Source organism: Anolis sagrei, chromosome 2 (assembly GCF_037176765.1).
Source record: "Anolis sagrei isolate rAnoSag1 chromosome 2, rAnoSag1.mat, whole genome shotgun sequence".
Lineage (NCBI taxonomy): Eukaryota > Metazoa > Chordata > Lepidosauria > Squamata > Dactyloidae > Anolis > Anolis sagrei.
In genome coordinates this window covers 292,079,153-292,098,379 of record NC_090022.1, presented here as the reverse complement: position 1 = coordinate 292,098,379, position 19,227 = coordinate 292,079,153, and positions in this window count along the sequence as shown.

Below are 19,227 nucleotides of genomic sequence, written 5' to 3'. Positions count from 1 at the left end.
ATTACAAATGCAACCCCTTGTGACAAACAAGGATGAAAAAGGAGTCACTATGAGCAAGGAACAGTGAACCATCAGTCTGCTTGATAGATGGACAGAGATTAATCTTCTGTGCACAAATTCATAGCAAATCATGCAATGTCTACCTTTTCTTTCTAAAAAAGAGGCTACTTTTTATGTGTCAGACTTCTCTCACAAACACAGATTAATTTGTGCCCTCTTCCAGTAGTAAAACTCAGCCTCTCAATCTTATATCCCCCCTAATAACAGTCTTCCATCTTTATTCTATCACATTTCACTCCAGTTACTTGTACCAAACAGAAAAAAAGGTTGGTGTTTCATCGAGTTCTTCTTGCAGGTAAATGTCACCCAAGAAATAATGGATTACTTTTCTGTAGGTAATTGTTGCAATAAACAATGCCAATGTATTGATTAGACAACATTCTGGGAAGGTATAGCCAATGCAAATGGCAAAATAGTGAAACATGCTCCCCAAAGGTGGATCATTAAAGGTCAATACCTTTTAACTATCAATGCTGTCAAAGTTCAGAATTCCTTGCTTTAAAGCATGATTAGTATTAACCCAAAAAGTCCACCTTCAGTAAAAGAAAAGCATTACCACCAGACTCCTATTGCATAGCTTCAACTACAGCGAATGTCCATATGTGCCTTCAAGTTGCCTGTTGAATTATGACAACCAAATGAATTTTATAAAGTTTTCTAAAGCAAGGGATACTCAGAGGTCATTTCACCATTACCTTCCTCTGTAATATAGGCTATCACATTCATTAGTGGTCTCCTAGCCAAGTACTATCAGGGGCTGGCCCTGCTTAACTTCAATGATTGGAAAGAGGCTGGTGCCTTTAGGGTAATGTGTGTGAATCTGTCGTGAATTTCATTGGGCTTCCTTAGGCAAGGAATTTTCAGAGGTGGTTTTGCCATTTTCTTCCTCAGTAATATTGTCTACAGAAACAGGCATCCTGGCACCCTTTCATCCAAATGCTAAAGAAGTCTGAAAAGCTTCCAAGGTCACAAGAGATCTGGTGCCTTTAGGGAAATGTGTGTGAATCTGCCTTCAAGTCACTTGTGAACTTATGGCAACCTCATAATTTAACACCCAGGATCATGAGGACATTAAGGAGTATTTATGTATTATTTATTTAGAGTATTTATATGTACTTACATGCCCATTGATGTTTTTATATTTAGTTTTGATTTCTCCCTGTTTAGGTGATTTTTTTAAAAAATAGAGTTCAAGTGCTCCTCTATGTTCATGGATTCATCATCCCTAACTTTTTTTTAAAAAAAAGAAATGAAATCTTAATGTTGCCATTTTATATATTTTGCCATTGTATATCATTTTACCATTTTATATTCCTTGCCATTATATATTATATAAATTGTGCATCAACAATTTTTATATAGAATGGGGGACAATGCCTGGCTCGAGTGCAGTACGTGTGAAAAAGATCTTGGAGTCCTCGTGGACAACAAGTTAAACATGAGCCAACAATATGATGTGGCGGCAAAAAAAGCCAATGGGATTTTGGCCTGCATCAATAGGAGCATAGTGTCTAGGTCCAGGGAAGTCATACTACCCCTCTATTCTGCTCTGGTTAGACCACACCTGGAATATTGTGTCCAATTCTGGGCACCACAATTCAAGAGAGATATTGACAAGTTGGAATGTGTCCAGAGGAGGGCAACTAAAATGATCAAGGGTCTGGAGGGTCTGGAGAACAAGCCCTATGAGGAGCGGCTTAAGGAGCTGGGCATGTTTAGCCTGAAGAAGAGAAGGCTGAGAGGAGATATGATAGCCATGTATAAATATGTGAGAGGAAGCCACAGGGAGGAGGGAGCAAGCTTGTTTTCTGCTTCCTCGGAGACTAGAACACGGAACAATGGCTTCAAACTACAAGAGAGGAGATTCCATCTGAACATGAGGAAGAACTTCCTGACTGTGAAAGCCATTCAGCAGTGGAACTCTCTGCCCCGGAGTGTGGTGGAGGCTCCTTCTTTGGAAGCTTTTAAATAGGGGCTGGATGGCCATCTGTCAGGGTGATTTGAATGCAATATTCCTGTTTCTTGGCAGGGGGTTGGACTGGATGGCCCATGAGGTCTCTTCCAACTCTTTGATTCTATGATTCTATGATTCTATGATTCTATGATTCTATGATTCTATGATTCTATGATTCTATATCCATGGGAGTTCTTGGGCCCAAACCCTAGTGGATACCAAGGGGACACTGTCCAAATAAAACGGAGGGAAAGGATAGGCTGTGATAGGAAAATTCTGAAAAGGATTATGTGCCTGAGAAATGACAATTTTGAGAGAAATAGGAAGACTGGAGCTAGAAATGAGAGAACGCAGGTAGTGAATGAAAAGTGCCAACAAGGAAAGACAGCAGTGAACCAAATTCAAGTTATTTCCCTTGCTGCAGCCTTTATCCACTGCCAGCTTTCAGTCCAGAGAATGGCAAAATGCAGTCTACATTTATTCATTCTGTTATGGAACTGTTGTTGTTATCCCAGTGTCACATTTCAATTGAGACCCAATGAATACATTAGGACCTTTTTTGTGTAGAATAGAATATCAATGGTACTCGTAAGAAGAATTGCTTACATAGAAAAAAACTCATTCATATTTGACCTCCAACCACTTCATTCTGCTGTGTGTTCATGAAGAAGATTTAATATCTCACAAGTTCTTCACCTATTCCTGAACTTACTGTGGAAATAGGAAACCATGGATGATCTGTAAGTCACTTTGTCTCCCACTTTAAAAGGAAAGAGTCATAAATAAATAGTAGTAAACTAAATTGAAATGAACATCTGTTGGACATATTTTATTTGGATGCAGCTGGGTGAAACTGTGAATATTGCCCCCATGGTTGCACAGAACATACTATATACGCTGAAGAAACCTGTTATTCATACATGTACACTGCACTGTGTATACAGATACAGACAGATTGTATTTCTGCTGAATGTAACACGTGAACACACTCCTCTTAACACATTTTTTGCAATGTGTATTTGAATTAAGACCGTTGTCTAAAGCTCAATCGTGTCTTGCATTTTTGTCCTCTGTTCAAGTTCAAGCCTGCTAAACTTTTATGCTTGAGGATATGGATCCTACTTGGCTTGATGGACTCCTAGCTTTTAAAGCATTTCAGCAAGTAATTCGTTTTTCAAAGACCCAGAACAGCAACAAAAGAACTGTTCAATTATTTATAGAGATGTTATTGCCATAGGAGCAACAGGAAGGAATGTATTAAAGAAAACTCTTTATCTAACACCAAGCTTCATCATATTACCCTGAAGCCTGGGATCTCACTGTGGAGTTGAGTTCTGCAACTCTTAATTCAGAAGTTTCACACCTTTGAGCAGAGTTAAAAGTGGCAAATGTTTCCAGGTCCAGGCACTGGCTTCTTCAATAAAGAGTCACAACTTAGATGAACTACTTTGTTGGATTACAGTTTCCAAAATTATGAAAGTTGTAGTATCAATAGAATTATCTGGACACACTAGGACTTATTTCTGCACAGGACTTTTCCAGGACTTGGAGTCCAAAATACAAATGCTTGAAAGTGGTTTGAAATTGAGAGAAAGCGTGAAGGAGTGGTTTGCACATTCAACTATAACTCTGAAGACCAAGGTTTGAATTGCTGCTCAGCCATGGAATCTCACTGGGTGACCTTGAGTAAGTTACATACTCTCACCAAATCTTAGCAGGAGGTTCATCCTAAGGTTGCCATAAGCTAGAAAGACTTGACAGCATACAACATACAGCATGTAACAGCATACAAAAACAACAACAACAACAACAACAACAACAACAACAATTCAGATAGTAGGGCCTTATCTTAATGCTATTGAGAGCCATTGTTAACTATCAGACCATACTAGACCAAGGAACTGCAACAGTATATACTAGGGCTGGGCGGTTTCGTTTCGTTAATTCGTAATTCGTTAATAATTCGTTAATTTTTTTAATTACAAAACGATAACGAACCATTCTGGAGCAATTTTTTAAAAAAAACGAATTTTTAAATAGTTTTGTAAATGCTTCGTATTTTGTTATTATATTCGTTTCGTTATTGTTTTGAGGTCGTTTCGTTATTATTTCCGTATGTCTGGGGCAAGTTTTATGGTTGTTTTTTGTTTAATTAGTGAAAAAAAATTATAATATCACACCAACAGTCAACAACTGAGGGAGAGGGAAGCTTCAGAAGTTTTTGGAGGTTTTTTAGCGTATTTCGCGGTCGCGTCCGCCATTAACGAATCAATTCGTTATTGTTTCGGAAATTGATTCGTTAATGTTTTGTAATTTTTTTCACATTTACGAAATTTCGTAAATATCGAACTTTTTAAAAGGAAAATTTTGTAATTATTTTAAATAACGAAACGCAAAACCCCACAAAAAACGAATCGATTTTAGAAACAATTTTTTCCGTTGTTACCCAGGCCTAGTATATACTCAAACTTTTATTGTTATTAACTGCAATCTCCAAATATTTCCATGCCTTGCAAGATCTGGATGCCTATTATCTTCTTCCTGATTAACAAAACACACCAGAATCAAAGTGTGTCAGATATATTGTTCCCTAAACCATTTTTTCTAACAACACTAAAGTTCAAACTCTTATATACTTTCCTTCCAGTTCCAGTGATTATTCATTTAATTTATGATTAGTCAAGTTCTTTCCAAATAGAAGAAAGTTCTTAACTTTGGTAAAGTCCTCCAGGGGAAAAAATGAAGTAAAATTGTCATCTATTCTAATTCTGTACAAAATGCACAATGAAGTTGTGACTCTGAGTATTTCCTATTTTTAATGGCTGGCCATCACAAAAGTAAACCTAATAACTGGATCCAGTGATAAGTGAGATTGAAATTTGCTAAGCATTTATTCAGCAGAATCATAGACCTGGAAGAGACCACAAGGATCACCCAGTTCAACCCCTGACATGCAGAAATACACAAATCACCCCCTTTGTATTATATCTTACTACAAGATGAGAAATTTTCCACTGAAATCAATGAAACTAACATTCTCATATATTTGTTAGATCCAGCCCACTTTAAACAGGAGATAGATCAAAGTTCGAATAATCAGTCACTGGATTTCTTTTGTGCAGAATACATTTCTACTCAAATATAAATAATACTATAATGGTCTAATAGAAAAAAAAAGTGTTGGAGGAAAGTTCTTAGAGTGCCTTGGACCACCAGAAGATCCAACCAGTCCATACTTCAGGAAATAAAGCTCAGATGGGTTCCCTGAAGTGACTGGAATTACCTTGAAGGAGCTGGGGATGGTGATGGCTGACAGGGATCTCTGGTGTGGGCTGGTCCATGAGGTCACAAAAAGTAAAAAAAAAGACTGAACAAATGAACAACAACAACAGAAAAAAGTTAATCATATGAAATCTATATTAGGGGTGTGCAATATCATTCTGTTTTTGGTATCTAGATTTTGGTGATCACCAGATCCGTTTTTCAGGAACCTCCCAAATTTGATCAGGAAAAAAAATCCAGCAACCAAGAAATCTGGGTAGATCTGGCCCACTAGTGGCAAGAGGGAACTTATGAGCCTCCCCTTTCCATTATTTTAGGGCATCAGTTTTAAGAAACCACCCTTTCTTGGATCCTCTCTCCTTATATCCATCAATAAAACAAGAATTCAAGACATCAGACTTAAGAAACCATCCTTTCTGGAATTCTTTCTCCCTGGACCTCTTCACAATCACTGCTGGTGAATGCCGCACAACATCCAGGTTTCCCCCTCATCCCTCTCATCACACAGAGGGGAGCCTAAGCCTCAGTACGCCAGCTGGGTTCAGGCTTTAAAAAGGGAGAAGAGTAAATAAGAGCTTTGGTGCAGCAAAAGCAACAAACAAAGAATCATATTGCAAAGTATCACACTATGTTTTTCCTCTGTTTACCAGTATGTATAGCAATAAGGGAGGAAGGGAGGGAATGAATAAATCATTAGCACTTTCTTGTGCTAATGGAACACTTTCTTGAATCTCTACCATATTTTAGCTATTACATTTGCTCTCCACTTTTTGCTGGATCATGATAGCATGGCCCAGCTTCTCACCTGGGAGCTCTCCTTGAGCACAAGGGCCTCCTCCACTTGAAAAAAATGCAGATGAGGGAAAATATGTTGTAAAAGAAGGTATAAGGTACCTCCTTTAACAATATTTCTAAGGCTGATGGAAAAATATTTCTGAGGCTGGTTATGCAGTGCGCACACCCAAGATGATTTCAGCATCCAAAGATACACAGGACAGATTGTTCCTTTCCTCTAAATAATGTGGGAATCTCAGAATTTCAGTCCCTTAGTTTTAGACACCAGTCTAAGCAATTTTGAAGTCTGGAATCCATAAATGAATTGTAAAATTTTATTACCATTTGAGTTTCCAAAAATGGATGGATTGAGGCAGAAAGGCTGGATGAAGAGCCCTCAGTCAAAACTATGTTCATCGACTGGCTTCTTACAATGATCATAGGTGTGAAGCTCCAAGAGGTATTTCCAAGGGTTTTCCCCCTCTTCAAATTGCATTAGCTTGTGGCTCAAGAGGCTACAGAAGTCTTCAATGGTGTCGGCGAATAAACTTGATTTGTTTTATATGATTTGGGTCCATTCCAAAAGATTAACCTCTGTAGCTACTCACAATGAGTAATATTCCCAGCTGCTGTTGTACAGAAGAGACAGCTTCTCATAAAAGAAATGGGGGTTCAATCAATATGATTGCACGGATGGGAAAGGACATTGTTTTTCTTGATTGAAGAAGAGGATGTCAGTGTAATTTCATATAGCAGGCCTGCTAACCTCTGTTGCTAAATCTGACATGTGGGCTCCACTCTCTTCCTTTGCCTCCTAGCAACCAGGGGATACCTTGCTATGAAGAAAAGTGAATCAGAAGCCATTAAGGAAGGATTACATTAGTATTTGCAAGGTGGAAGCAATGCCTTCTTAAAAACACTGCTGCTGGAAGACTCGATATCCCCACTCCAGCCCTCCAGTTTCATGATATTCACTCCCACCCTCCTTTTTAACTGGACTTTATTTTTTCATGTACTTGAAATCAATAGCCATTCCAATAAGGGGATTTTAGGAAATTTTGTCCAAAATATCATATCACCAAGCTTTGCAATAACCACTACACATGGTTACTTCGTGGTTGAATGTTTAGAAAAGGTGTTTTTTTTATCAGATTTGAATACCTGTTGGCTATCCTGGTTGGGGGATTCTGGACTTTGTAATTGCCAAAGTGTGCATGCCAATCCATACCTTTCCCGGAAAAAAAAAAAGATTGCTTCTTTATAGAGAGGAATATAGAGAGCAGAATCCCATTGACACACTATGCTACCATAAATGTTTCCTGTGGCGAAGTTGAGGTGCTTCCTCTGAGCAATTGAAACACATATTGATCTCAGCTTCTCTTACCTAATCCACAGTGAAGAGAGATTTGGTACATTGTATGGCAACATGGGAGACAAGGTATCTGCTCTCAGTTTCTGGAACTCTCTTGTCAGAGAGCTTAGCTGTTATCTGTCATCTTTTTGCAAGCAGATAAAAAAACAAATTCTAGCAGGGCATGGATAATTTATATTTGGGGGGAACCAGTCTTGTGTAATATTCTGCAGTTACTGCTTTTCAGTGGATTGTGTTTTTAAGTAGTTTTAATTTTATGATTTAATTGGATTTTAATTGCTTTTGACTATGGTGAGCCACCTTGAGTCCCAAACTAAAGGTTGGATGATGGAGACACCAACAGCAGTGCAACAACAGTATTATAACAACAGGTAGCCTTACATAGCTGTGGTAGAGGTGGGGTGCTAGCTCTGAGATATTTAAGCACACATGAGGGCTTAATAATGTTATTGTTATGTGAATTGGGAATTGGTTGACTGGCTGAACAACAAAGGATGTTTCTGTCCAGTGGCTCCTCTTCTTCCTGGAGAGAAGTGACTAGTAGGTTGCCACAGACTTCTGTCCAGAAGTCAGTGCTATTCAGCATCCTTAGCAATAACTTGGATGATTATGGAATAGAGTACGTGTTTATCAAATTTGTAAATGACACAAAATTTAGTTAATACCCCAGAAAAAAAAAGATCTAACTCCAAAGTGACCTTAACAGATTAGAGAGCTTGGCCAAAATCCAGCAGTGTCCCTCTGGACTGTGGATTGGGCCAGAAAGGGACCTCATTGGAAGTTACCATGTGTAATACAAACAATCACCTCTGGATCTGAGTTGTGTTCACATTTCTTTTTCATGTAGACAAGTCAGTTGACAGCACTGAAGGAGAACCCACATCTAGAAACAGAATGCTATCCATATGAAGATCCATGGCAATTGTGTAATAGACCACATCATTGAATGTTGTCATTGCAAAACTGAATACATGTGCAATGCACAAATGTAATGAAACACATATGCAATTGCACTTCTGCAACTCTAGCATTGAATATTGTTGTTGTTTGTTTATTCATTCAGTCACTTCCGACTCTTTGTGACCTCATGGACCAGCCCACACCAGAGCTCACTGTCGGCCGTCACCACCCCCAGCTCCTTCAAGGTCAAGCCAGTCACTTCAAGGATACTATCCATCCATCTTGCTCTTGGTCGGCCTCTCTTCCTTTTTCCTTCCATTTCACCCAGCATCATTGTCTTCTCTAAGTTTTTCTGTCTTCTCATGATGTGGCCAGAGTATTTCATCATTGCCTCTCATATCCTTCCCTCCAGTGAGCAGTCAGGCTTTATTTCCTGAAGCATGGACTGGTTGGATCTTCTCGCAGTCCAAGGCACTCTCAGAACTTTCCTCCAACACCACAGTTCAAAAGCATCTATCTTCCTTCGCTCAGCCTTCCCTATGGTCCAGCTCTCACATCCGTAGGTTACTACGGGGAATACCATTGCTTTAACTATGCAGATCTTTGTTGCACTGAATATAGTTGTTCTATATGGGAAAATATTTTTGGGGACAGTCATTGGTAAGATATCAACAGTATTCTAAGTCATGCTTCTGAAGCATCAGCTTAGGGCTATCCACTCCAGCTCTCTGCCCAAGTCAGATTTGAGATCAGAGACAGTAGATTTAGTTGACTACTAAATCCAGATGTATTTTGTCTTGGGATGAAAACAATCAGTATTTCAGGCAGCATTTTGTTTTATTGTGTTTGGATTGCACAACAATTGAAAATAAACATGGGCCTTGTTCCTTGCTATAAGCAGTATTTTCTAAGAATCTTGCCTGGCTTAATTCAATCTTGGAGCATGATGCAGGAATTAACTTCCATATAATCAAACCAATTTCCATTCGGGAAGCTAAGGAGAGGAAACGGTTGCAGAAAAGATATGCTTGGCTTGAAAATCCCCAGAGAACAAATGCAGTGCCAAGGTCAAAAAGTTCCACATTTCTTAGTTTCCTATTCTGACATATTATTTCAGACTTGTCATATTATGTTGTGTCAAACAGAGCAGGCCGTCTGAGAAATGATGATGTGACTAACGCAGCCAGATGTGAAACATCATGACATTTTGTGTGCAAAAGGAAGACAGAAAATGGAAGAAAAGAACTCACTGGTGTTCTTCTGTGCTTCATGGTTTTGGGGGAGAAGGAAGAGTCAGAGAGAGAAGACACTGCAAAAATTGCTTTGCTATGCCATATCTGATGAGTGAGCATTCCTGTGAGATCTGGGTAGAGGCCTAGTTAGAAAATCAGAGCAAGGATAACTATAGTCGAAATCCTGTGGAACATACATTTAAATTTATGGAATTATGACAGTTTTGCAATGCTGCCACATTACATAATTGTAGTGGTGCATTACCAATAGACAACCATGTGCAATGCCACGATATAACTACTCCTTTGTTACATTGAACTTAGCAAGACTTTTCCACATTGGACAAAATCATTTGCGATTTATAACAGAGAGCTAGACCTCAGCATGGCTTTACACCACTTGAATAATACCCTAATATGAATTTTTAGAATCCTCGTTGAAGCTGAATATTCCTTGTGGGATCAGAAGTGTTTGGGTTTTTCCCCATGGATTTTGGAATATCTCTATTGGCTATGCGAATGCATTGAGATATCTTAGAGATGGGACCCAAGTCTAAACACAAAATTCATTTGTGGTTTCATATACACCTCAGACACATAGTCTGGAGGCAATTTTATACAATATTGTGTACACTGAACTATCAGAAAGCTAGGGTGTCACAATTTCAACCACCTCTGGGAACAAAATTTCCCAGAGGTGGTTGAGGTGTGTGGTCTGTTGGAACTAGGGAAATTGGGTTTATGTATCTGCGGAATGTCCAGGGTGGGAGAAAGAACTCTTGTCTTTATTATTATTATTATTATTATTATTATTATTATTATTATTATTATTAAGGTTGGCTCTGCATCTTGTGGTGCCAGAGTGTAGTCTGTTTAGTGCCTTCCAAGACGCCCAGTCTTCTGTGTGCCCAGGAGGGAGTCTCTCATTCTGTATCAGCCATGGTTTGAGATTCCGGATTTTAGCTTGCCACTTTTGGACTCTCACTTGCTGAGGTGTTCCTGGTGTATAGATCTTAGAAAACCATTTCTTGATTTAAGATGCTGGCCTGCTGGCTGATATCTGAACAGGGGATTGGCCGGAGATGTCACTGCTAGGTCCTTTCATTAGAGGGTGCTACTTCCCGACAGATGCCAGCAGGGCCATAGCCAGAAAATTTTTTTGGGGAGGGTTGACAATTTCGGCGGGGGGGGGGGGGGTTGAAAATTTCGGGGAGGGTTGAAAATTGGGGGGGGGGGGTTGAAACCTGCCTCCTAGCTCACACTGAAGCAAGGAACACAGCAGGGGGCAGAGCAACCTTGAATAGCCTGCAGCTCCACCCCTGTCAACCACCTCCACCAAGTCTGGCTTCCTTAATGAGAGCATTCAACTCACACACATCCAACTTGGTTGCTTCACTACTTGGCTATTGCTGCAAGTAATGAGAGTGTGAATAAATTGTCAATATTTGCTTGAGGTAGTGCTTACAGTTCTGGAGGGACTCTTAATTTTTTGCATCTCATAGACTTAGCATGGGGATTTGGTTAACCAGTTAAAATTCATGAGTAAACCAGGTTTTTTAAAAAAATCTGAAACATTTCGGGGGGGAGGGGTTGAACCCCTAAAACCACCCCCTCGCTACAGGCCTGGATGCCAGGTGGTGCAATACTGGCTAAACAGTATAAATTCTCCAGTGGTGTAGGCCATAGACATCCTGTGATTTTTTTTTTGTCATGTCAGGAGCAACTTTAGGAACTGCATAAAGTTGCTTCTGGTGTGAGAGAATTGGCTGTCTGCAAGGACGTTGCCCAGATAATTTGATTTTTTTTATCATCCTTGTGGGAGGCTTCTCGCATATCCCCGCATGAGGAGCTGGAGTTGATAGAGGGAGCTCATCTGCCTCTCCTCGGATTCGAACCGGTGACCAGTCCTGCCGGCACAGGGGTTTAACCCACTGCACCACCAGGGGCTCCATTATCCCATGATAATGTGGCATGTATCATTTTGAACCACATCCACCATTTTAGTGTGGTGAAATGTGTTCCACACTGGGCATGTGTAGCCAGCAGCAGAGTAGCAAAGCACAAGTGCAGGTGTGTACACTGTGTCTGGTTGTGATCCCCAGGTTGTGCCAGTCAGCTTTCATATGATATTGTTTCTAGCTCCCACTTTTTGCTTGACATTCAAGCAGTGCTTCTTGTAGGTCAGAGCCCAGTCCAGGGTAACTCCCAAGTATTTAGGGTGTGCTAAATTGCTCCAGTGGGATTCCACACCAGAAGCAACCAGGAATATTTTAGATGAGGGATGCTCAACTTGTAACATTATTTTTCCATCCATGTGGAAGGGGACAGGACAAACCTCTTGTCATGGTCAGTTCCCTTTTGTGCAGCTCTGAAGAGGATGCAATGAAGTCACAGGTCGGCATTTCAATGTGTATTTTTCATCCATAATTCATCCTGTATTACTTAGCAAGGGAAAACAAAGAAAATCAATCAGTCATGGGAGGCCTGGCATGAAGCATTGCCTAAAGATGATTTTCCATCTAAAATGACTCTCTTCATAAGAATGAAGCTCAACCGAGTGTTTGCGGTGCACTGTTTATCACTTATTAATCCCCCTTTCTTTCTAATAATACATTCTTATTCAAAACATTTTTTGACTGGATAATAAGAATCTGCCAAAAAGCCTCCCTTCTTGATTGAAGTATGATTATATTCCAACTGCCACGGTCAATAGGCAGCCTTGTATTCCCAGTTTTGTCGATACAGCACCATTTTAAATGCCTGCCTGAGTTTGAGAGGTTGACATTTTGGAGTCTGTGATCCATGCTGAGTTAATTTAATAGAGATGCAAAGGGGTTGCTGCTGCTAAGCTGACAGAGCTCCCTTGATAGCTCACTGTATAGAGGTAGAATCACAGAAACATAGAATCCTAAGACTTTGAAGGGACTACAAGGGCTATCTACTCCATCCCACTGTCGCGCAGAAATGCATAACTAAGGTAAAAAAAAAAGGATAAAGTTTTCCCTTGATATTAAGTCTAGTCATGTCCGACTCTTGGGTGGTGGTGCTCATCTCCATTTCTAAGTCAGCATTGTCCTTAGGCACCACTAAGGTCATGTGGCCAGCATGGTTGCATGGAGTGCCATTACCTTCCTGCAGAAGCGGTACCTATTAATCTACTCACATTTGCATGTTTTCAAACTATTAGGTTGGTTTTTAAAAATATGCTTCATGCCTTCAGGCTTCAGAGCTGGCAGCCATTTCCTTCTTGGCTGTTTCAACTCAGTGCTCTCTTCACTCTCTGAGGTGAAAATGGCAGTTAAAACAGTTTCTCTGGGTAGCAAGCTAAAGACAGTAGCCAATCAGAATTCTGGTTCCTGACATGCTCAGCCAATCAGCCGCTGACACATGACTTTCCAGTCAATCCATTACATCATGGTGCCTTTTTCCAAATCCTCACAATGTTCATATCAGTTTTAGCAACCTTCCTTCCTTCCTTCCTTCCTTCCTTCCTTCCTTCCTTCCTTCCTTCCTTCCTTCCTTCCTTCCTTCCTTCTTCTCCCCTCTTTCTGTTCCCAGATACTCAACTGTCTCAACATGTATTGTTCTTTTTTAAGGAGTCCGTCATGGTGATTTTAAGGCCAGGCAGTGGCTGTATATCTGTGGTAAACTTTAAGGAAACTGCTGCTTTTAGATAAATTGATGCTATTAAAGTTCTAAGTTATGGCAGACAGAGAGGCCAATACAAACTCTCATTGTTTATGTCCCTTATTTTTTGCCTGAAAACATTTCTGTGCTGCGCTCAGCTCCTTTCATCAAATTCCTGAACACAACAATCAAGTACGTCTAAATTTGGATTCTTTTATCAGAAGGAGGTGATGACACTCCTTTGTACATGGTGTCTTTAGTTGAGGAAATGTGGATGTAGCATTTCTGGGCTTTCCAACCTTATCAAGAATAAAAAAGCATGGTGTTGGTGTTGCTTGGTATCATTTGGGAAAGCTAACACAGACCAGAACTAGCAAATAAAAAGGGTATCTGATATAGAGTAGTGTGCTGTCGCACTCTGGGCCTGTGCATATGACTGTAGACAGGACATACATTCTGTGTGCCCAACGGGACGCCGGGGCTGCCTCAGATTAAAGGCCTTTGGATTTCCTTAAAACACAGTCTCTAGAATACTTAAAGGTTCAACAAAGTTTTTTATTAATGAAAACAAACAGGTATTTTAAGGCTTTCTTAACAGTCTATTGGCTCTTTCAATCTTGCCCACAGGGAACAGGCACTATCTTCTTAACTGTAACTAATGGGAAAATCCTTAACTTCTAATCAGGGCAGTCTGACTTTGCCTCTGTTGGCGTGGAGCCCCTACACCCGGTACCAACTGCTTCTGGCTTCCGCGAGAGACCCTTACCAAGCAGAGCTTTGTAGACTTCCAGGGGGAAAGAACTCAGGTTTCCATGATAGCTGATTGAAGTCCTTCAGCAAAGGAGCTGTAAGGCTGTACAACCCCGGTCAGGCTGTAGGCTGTATATCTCCCTGGCCAAGCCGTAGAAGAGGTAGCTTTCTACAGGAGCTCTTGGTATTATGTCCTGCATGGAAAGCTTCTCTGTGTGGACTGAACTCAAAAAAGGCTCCCATTCCCTCCAAAAACCCAAAGGGGGTGGGACCAGGGAACCTAACTATAATTGACAGGTGGCTTGCCCTATGATTGCAGCCAAAAGGAGCCACCTATCTGCAGAGTCCCTGAAACTTAGGACTATAACAAACATTAAATGCAAAGCAAACAAAATTGGAGCTCCTGGTACAGCTGTACCAGCACAAGTAGCAAAAAGAAATGCTCTTCTTCACAATGCTAGATAATTGAGCTACATGTTACACTTACTCGATGAATGCTTCTTTATCATGAGTGCATTTACTTCAAGAATGTGGAGAGAGAGTTCTGTATGCTGTACTATTGCAACTGGCTGGGTACTTATGCATGGTTATGCTTTCACAGTAGAGACACCGTTGTAGGTGGCTGTTCATTGCACATGGATGCCCATGGGCACATTCACAAGGATTCACTAGCAAGGTGTCATTGCATAGCCACCATGTAATTCAGGGAGTATAAAGTTCTGTTTCCTTGATATAGGATATTGGTTATTGATCCCCTTCCCTAACCTGACCCAGATTTGAATAAGTGTGTGGGTTTCCTCATATCCCATTTCTCATCATTCAGATCTTGCTATATAAACACTTTGATTTTCTTGGTATGACAATCCAGGCAATACGGTTGTTGGCATTGAAAGGCAGAATAGAAATAGTGAAAAACCTTCAGAAATCTCTGATGGCTCCCATGTCAGTGAGGTGATTAATCAACTTTTTAGGGTAGGTCTGTTTTAAGAGGAGTTAAACAAGGTGCTGAAACCAGTCTTGCAAATTGGTTCAGCACCTTGGATAGTTCCTTTACAATTTACCTTAAGCCAAAGTGGTTTCCCTGTTCTTCTGGCATGGCAGACTCTCATCTCCACTTTGTGGCTGTTGATGTTTTCTTAGATATCTCAATAGCATAGGAACATCTCAGAAATAATGTGTAGGAACTGTACAGGGGTAATATAGCATGACGCTAAAGGTGAAAATTGGTGGCTGCCCTGATAGCAGCCACCAATTTGGATAATGCATATTTCATTTGAATGTATTATTGAATGATAATGATGATGATGATGATGATGATGATTTATTTATAACTCATCCTATCTCCCCAAGGGGACTCAGGGTGGTTTCCAGCAAAAAGAAGAAAAGAGAACAAATTCTGTGCCAGATAATGGATTTCTTCATGTTTTAAAGCAGTTTGGGCACTTTGCTTACCTAAGAGCACAGTGGGGAAGGGGAACTTTTTTAAAGAAAAAAAATAAGCCAATGAGTTTTTAAATGACTTCCAATAAACATTTCCACCACATGTAGGCACACAGTGGAACATTTTGAAAGAGGGGATGTCAGGAAAGGATGGCAAATTCTTTTAGTTGGGTCTTATCTATTGTATAATATTCCACTACCAGCAGAGGATTGAGTAAGCCATGACATATTCTCCATAATCTTGGAAATTCCTATAAAAGATAGGAATAAAAGATAGATGTGTCTTAAAAGATAGGTTGTGTGCGTGTGTGTGGGGGGGGAGGGGTTTTCAGTTGTTGCAATGTTGGAATGACCAAAAAAAGAGAAAATGTGGATGAATTTGGAGGTCATAATTCCAGCAAACATAATAATTATGAACAAGATGTCATTCACAATCTTTATATTAATCAGCTATATAAATGATTACATGATAATGTAGGGTGGAGGACAATCAAATATTATTACAATGTTTAAATCAACAATATCATAATAATACTCCTATGATAATATTATTACAGTTAGGCTTGGGCGGTTTCGTTCGTTAATTTCGTAATTCGTTATTAATTCGTATTTAAATTAGCTTACGATCCGATATTGAGCCATGCAGGAGTAATTAAAAATCGAAACAATTTTTTCAATTTATTTCGTAATTGTTTCATAAGTGTTTCGAAATTGCTTCGAAATTGTTTCGTAATTATTTCGTAATTATTTCCGTATGTCTGGTGCAAGTTTTAGGGTTGTTGTTTGTTTTATCAGTGATAAAAAATAAATTATCACACCAACAGTCAACAACAGAGGGAGAGGGAAGCTTCAGAAGTTCCCCCTGTCCCATTTGAAGGGTTTTTTAGCATATTGCGCAATCGCGTCCGCCATTAACGAATCGATTAGTAATTGTTTCGTAATTGTTTCGTAATTTTACAAAATTTCGTATATTTCGAACTTTTTTAAAGAAAAATTTTGGAATTCTTTTTAAAAACGAAACGCAAAAACCCCTTAAAAACGAAACGAGTTTAGAACCAAATTTTTCTGTAGTTACCCAAGCCTAATTACAGTACTCTAACTGACAGTGAGCTATAGGCAAGGAAGGTTTGTGATTATTTCTTATCTCTGATCGGAAATGTTCTCTTTCAACTGTGTTTATGATCAGGAGAATAAATAGAGGGATCCTCTGGATTGGGGAAAATTTGGAAAGGGCAGTTACAGTCCTTTTGGAATTCACTTTAGGACTTTTCAAAGGCATCACTGGAGTTGGTGTCACCAACTGCTCATGGTATCACTCCTCTGGACCTCCTTCTGTATCAGACTGTATTGTAGCTAAAATACCAGAACTTTCAAGAATCCATATTATCATCCTTCTGCAACTGAAGATTGTGCACATGTATATGTATGCACACACACATACATATATGTGTGCACATGCAGAGCACTTGGTTCAGTGCCCCTGATGCTGCCCATCCTTGCTACTATTAATGTTGCTCCTCCCAGGAGGAGCATCAGCAGCGAAGCATTTCTGACCCACCAGAGAACAGGGAAATAGGATGGAAAGATCCAGAAATTCAAAAGCTATGGTTAAATCATTCAGCAGCAGGAAACGTGTCTCTCAGCAATCAGAACTGCAAATTAAGATGATATTTATCTTCACAAATCAAAGCACATCACATAATACCATGTGCTTTGGCATACAATGGAAAGACATAAGTGGCTGTTGTTGAAGTCAAAGTCTTAATGTTAGGTGATGTAGGAGAAATAGGGAGTAAGGAGGGAGAAAAAGCTGAGACGGGTTATTTATATTGGCTATTAAAAGAAAAGAAACTGATATTGAAGGAGAGGAAGGGAAGCAAGGAAAGTGTGTTAATGTGTGGGAAAGGCTGGATCAATTGACACATGCATAGAATCATAAAATAATAGAGTCATAGAGCGGGAAGAGATCTCGTTTGCAATGCAGTCCAACCCCCTGCCCTGACGCAGGAAAACCGCATTCAAAGCACACCCTAAAGATTACCATCCAACCTGTGTTTAAAAGCCTCCAAAGAAGGAGCCTCCACCACACTCATAGTCATAGGGAGGAGGGAGCAGGACTGTTTTCTGCTTCCCTGGAGACTAGGATGCCAAACAATGGCTTCAAACAACAGAAAAGGAGATTCCACCTGAACTTGAGGAAGAATTTCCTGACTGTGAGAGCTGTTCAGCAGTGGAACTCTGTGTGGTGGAGGCTCCCTCTTTGGAAGCTTTTAAACAGAGGCTGGATGGCCATCTGTCAGGGGTGCTTTGAATGCAATATTCCTGCTTCTTGGCAGAATGGGGTTGGACTGGATGGCCCATGAGGTCTCTTCCAACTCTATGATTTTATGATTCTCCTCGCAGAGGCCATATCACTTCCTTGTTCTTCCTTTTTCTACTGATGTAAGCAAAGAAGTCCTTTTATTGTTTTTAATGTCCCTGGCAAGTCTCAGCTCATTTTGTGCTTTAGCTTTGTGAACCTTTTCTTTATAGGAGTTGGTTATTCGTTTGAATTCTTCTTTGGTGATTTCTCCCCTTTTCCACTTGTGCATTTTTTTTAGTCTTAGCCCAATTAGAAGTTCTTTGGACATCCATTCTGGCTTCTTAGCACTTCTTTTATTTTCTGTCTTTGTTGGCACTGTTTACAATTTCACCTTGAGTATTTCACACATGAAAAACTCCCATCCATCCTTAACTCCAGTGTATTTTAGTATTGGCATGCACAGAATGCCGCTCAGTATTTCCTTCATTTTTTGGAAGTCAGCTCTCCTAACGTACAGAGTGCGGGTTTGACTTGACTTAGTTTCCGCATTACTTTGGATCACAAACTGCAGGAGCACACGGTCCCTTGCCCCTAAGGATCTGACCATTTCAGCTGCATTGATCAGATCCTCTGCATTTGTTAGGATGAGATACCCTTGTTCTCTTTTCTACTGATACCTTTGTTCTCTCTTCTACCTTCGAGGAATTTGTTTAACTATGTACTCTTGGCTGAATTCATTTTCCAGCAAATATCAGGATAGTTGAAATCACCCACGACAACTATATCTCTTCTTTGTGCCTGTATGATCAACTGTTGACAGAAAGTTTCATCAGGTTCTTCAGCCTGGCTTGGAAGTCTGTAGTAGATGTCTGGAACTCCATTATGCACTCAGTGTAGACCCATATAATGCTGTTCAATGCAGTTAAACAGCATTATATGGACGTACACTAACCATATATGGGATGGAATTTCGGAGGAACTGATTTGAGCATGTAAAAGGGAGGGGGCAAAAGTCAGTTGTAAAGAAATGCATGCAAGAGGGAAGGACAAAGCTCTGCCCTGCCAGCCTTCAGTGATTCCAGGGATAAGGAGGCTCTTCAGCTTTCTCACCTGATTTGCACACCTCTCTCACAACCTTCATGAATGGAGTCACCCCCTCTGATGGTGTCACCTGGCACAACCCATACCCTCTATGCCCCCCTAGTGACATTACTGGGACTATTTGCCCTGTGGATAATCTTAAACCAGACTTTCTTTGTCCTGAATTCAGCAATCAATTCTCTTCCAGTTGAAACTAATAGGATTCAGGCTAAAGAGTGTGAACAGGTAGGATGGCTCCATTGATTCGAGTAGATGTACGCTAATCAATACTATCAATCGTATTCAGACCATTCAGCCTTTGAATTTCTCAGTCTCTGCTCCCAAACTGCCCAGCCCAATCCTGCATGATAATACTTACTTACCTTATGGTCATGTTGAAGTGATCATCATGTGATAATGTCTGAAATACTTGAAAATGTTATACAATGTATGA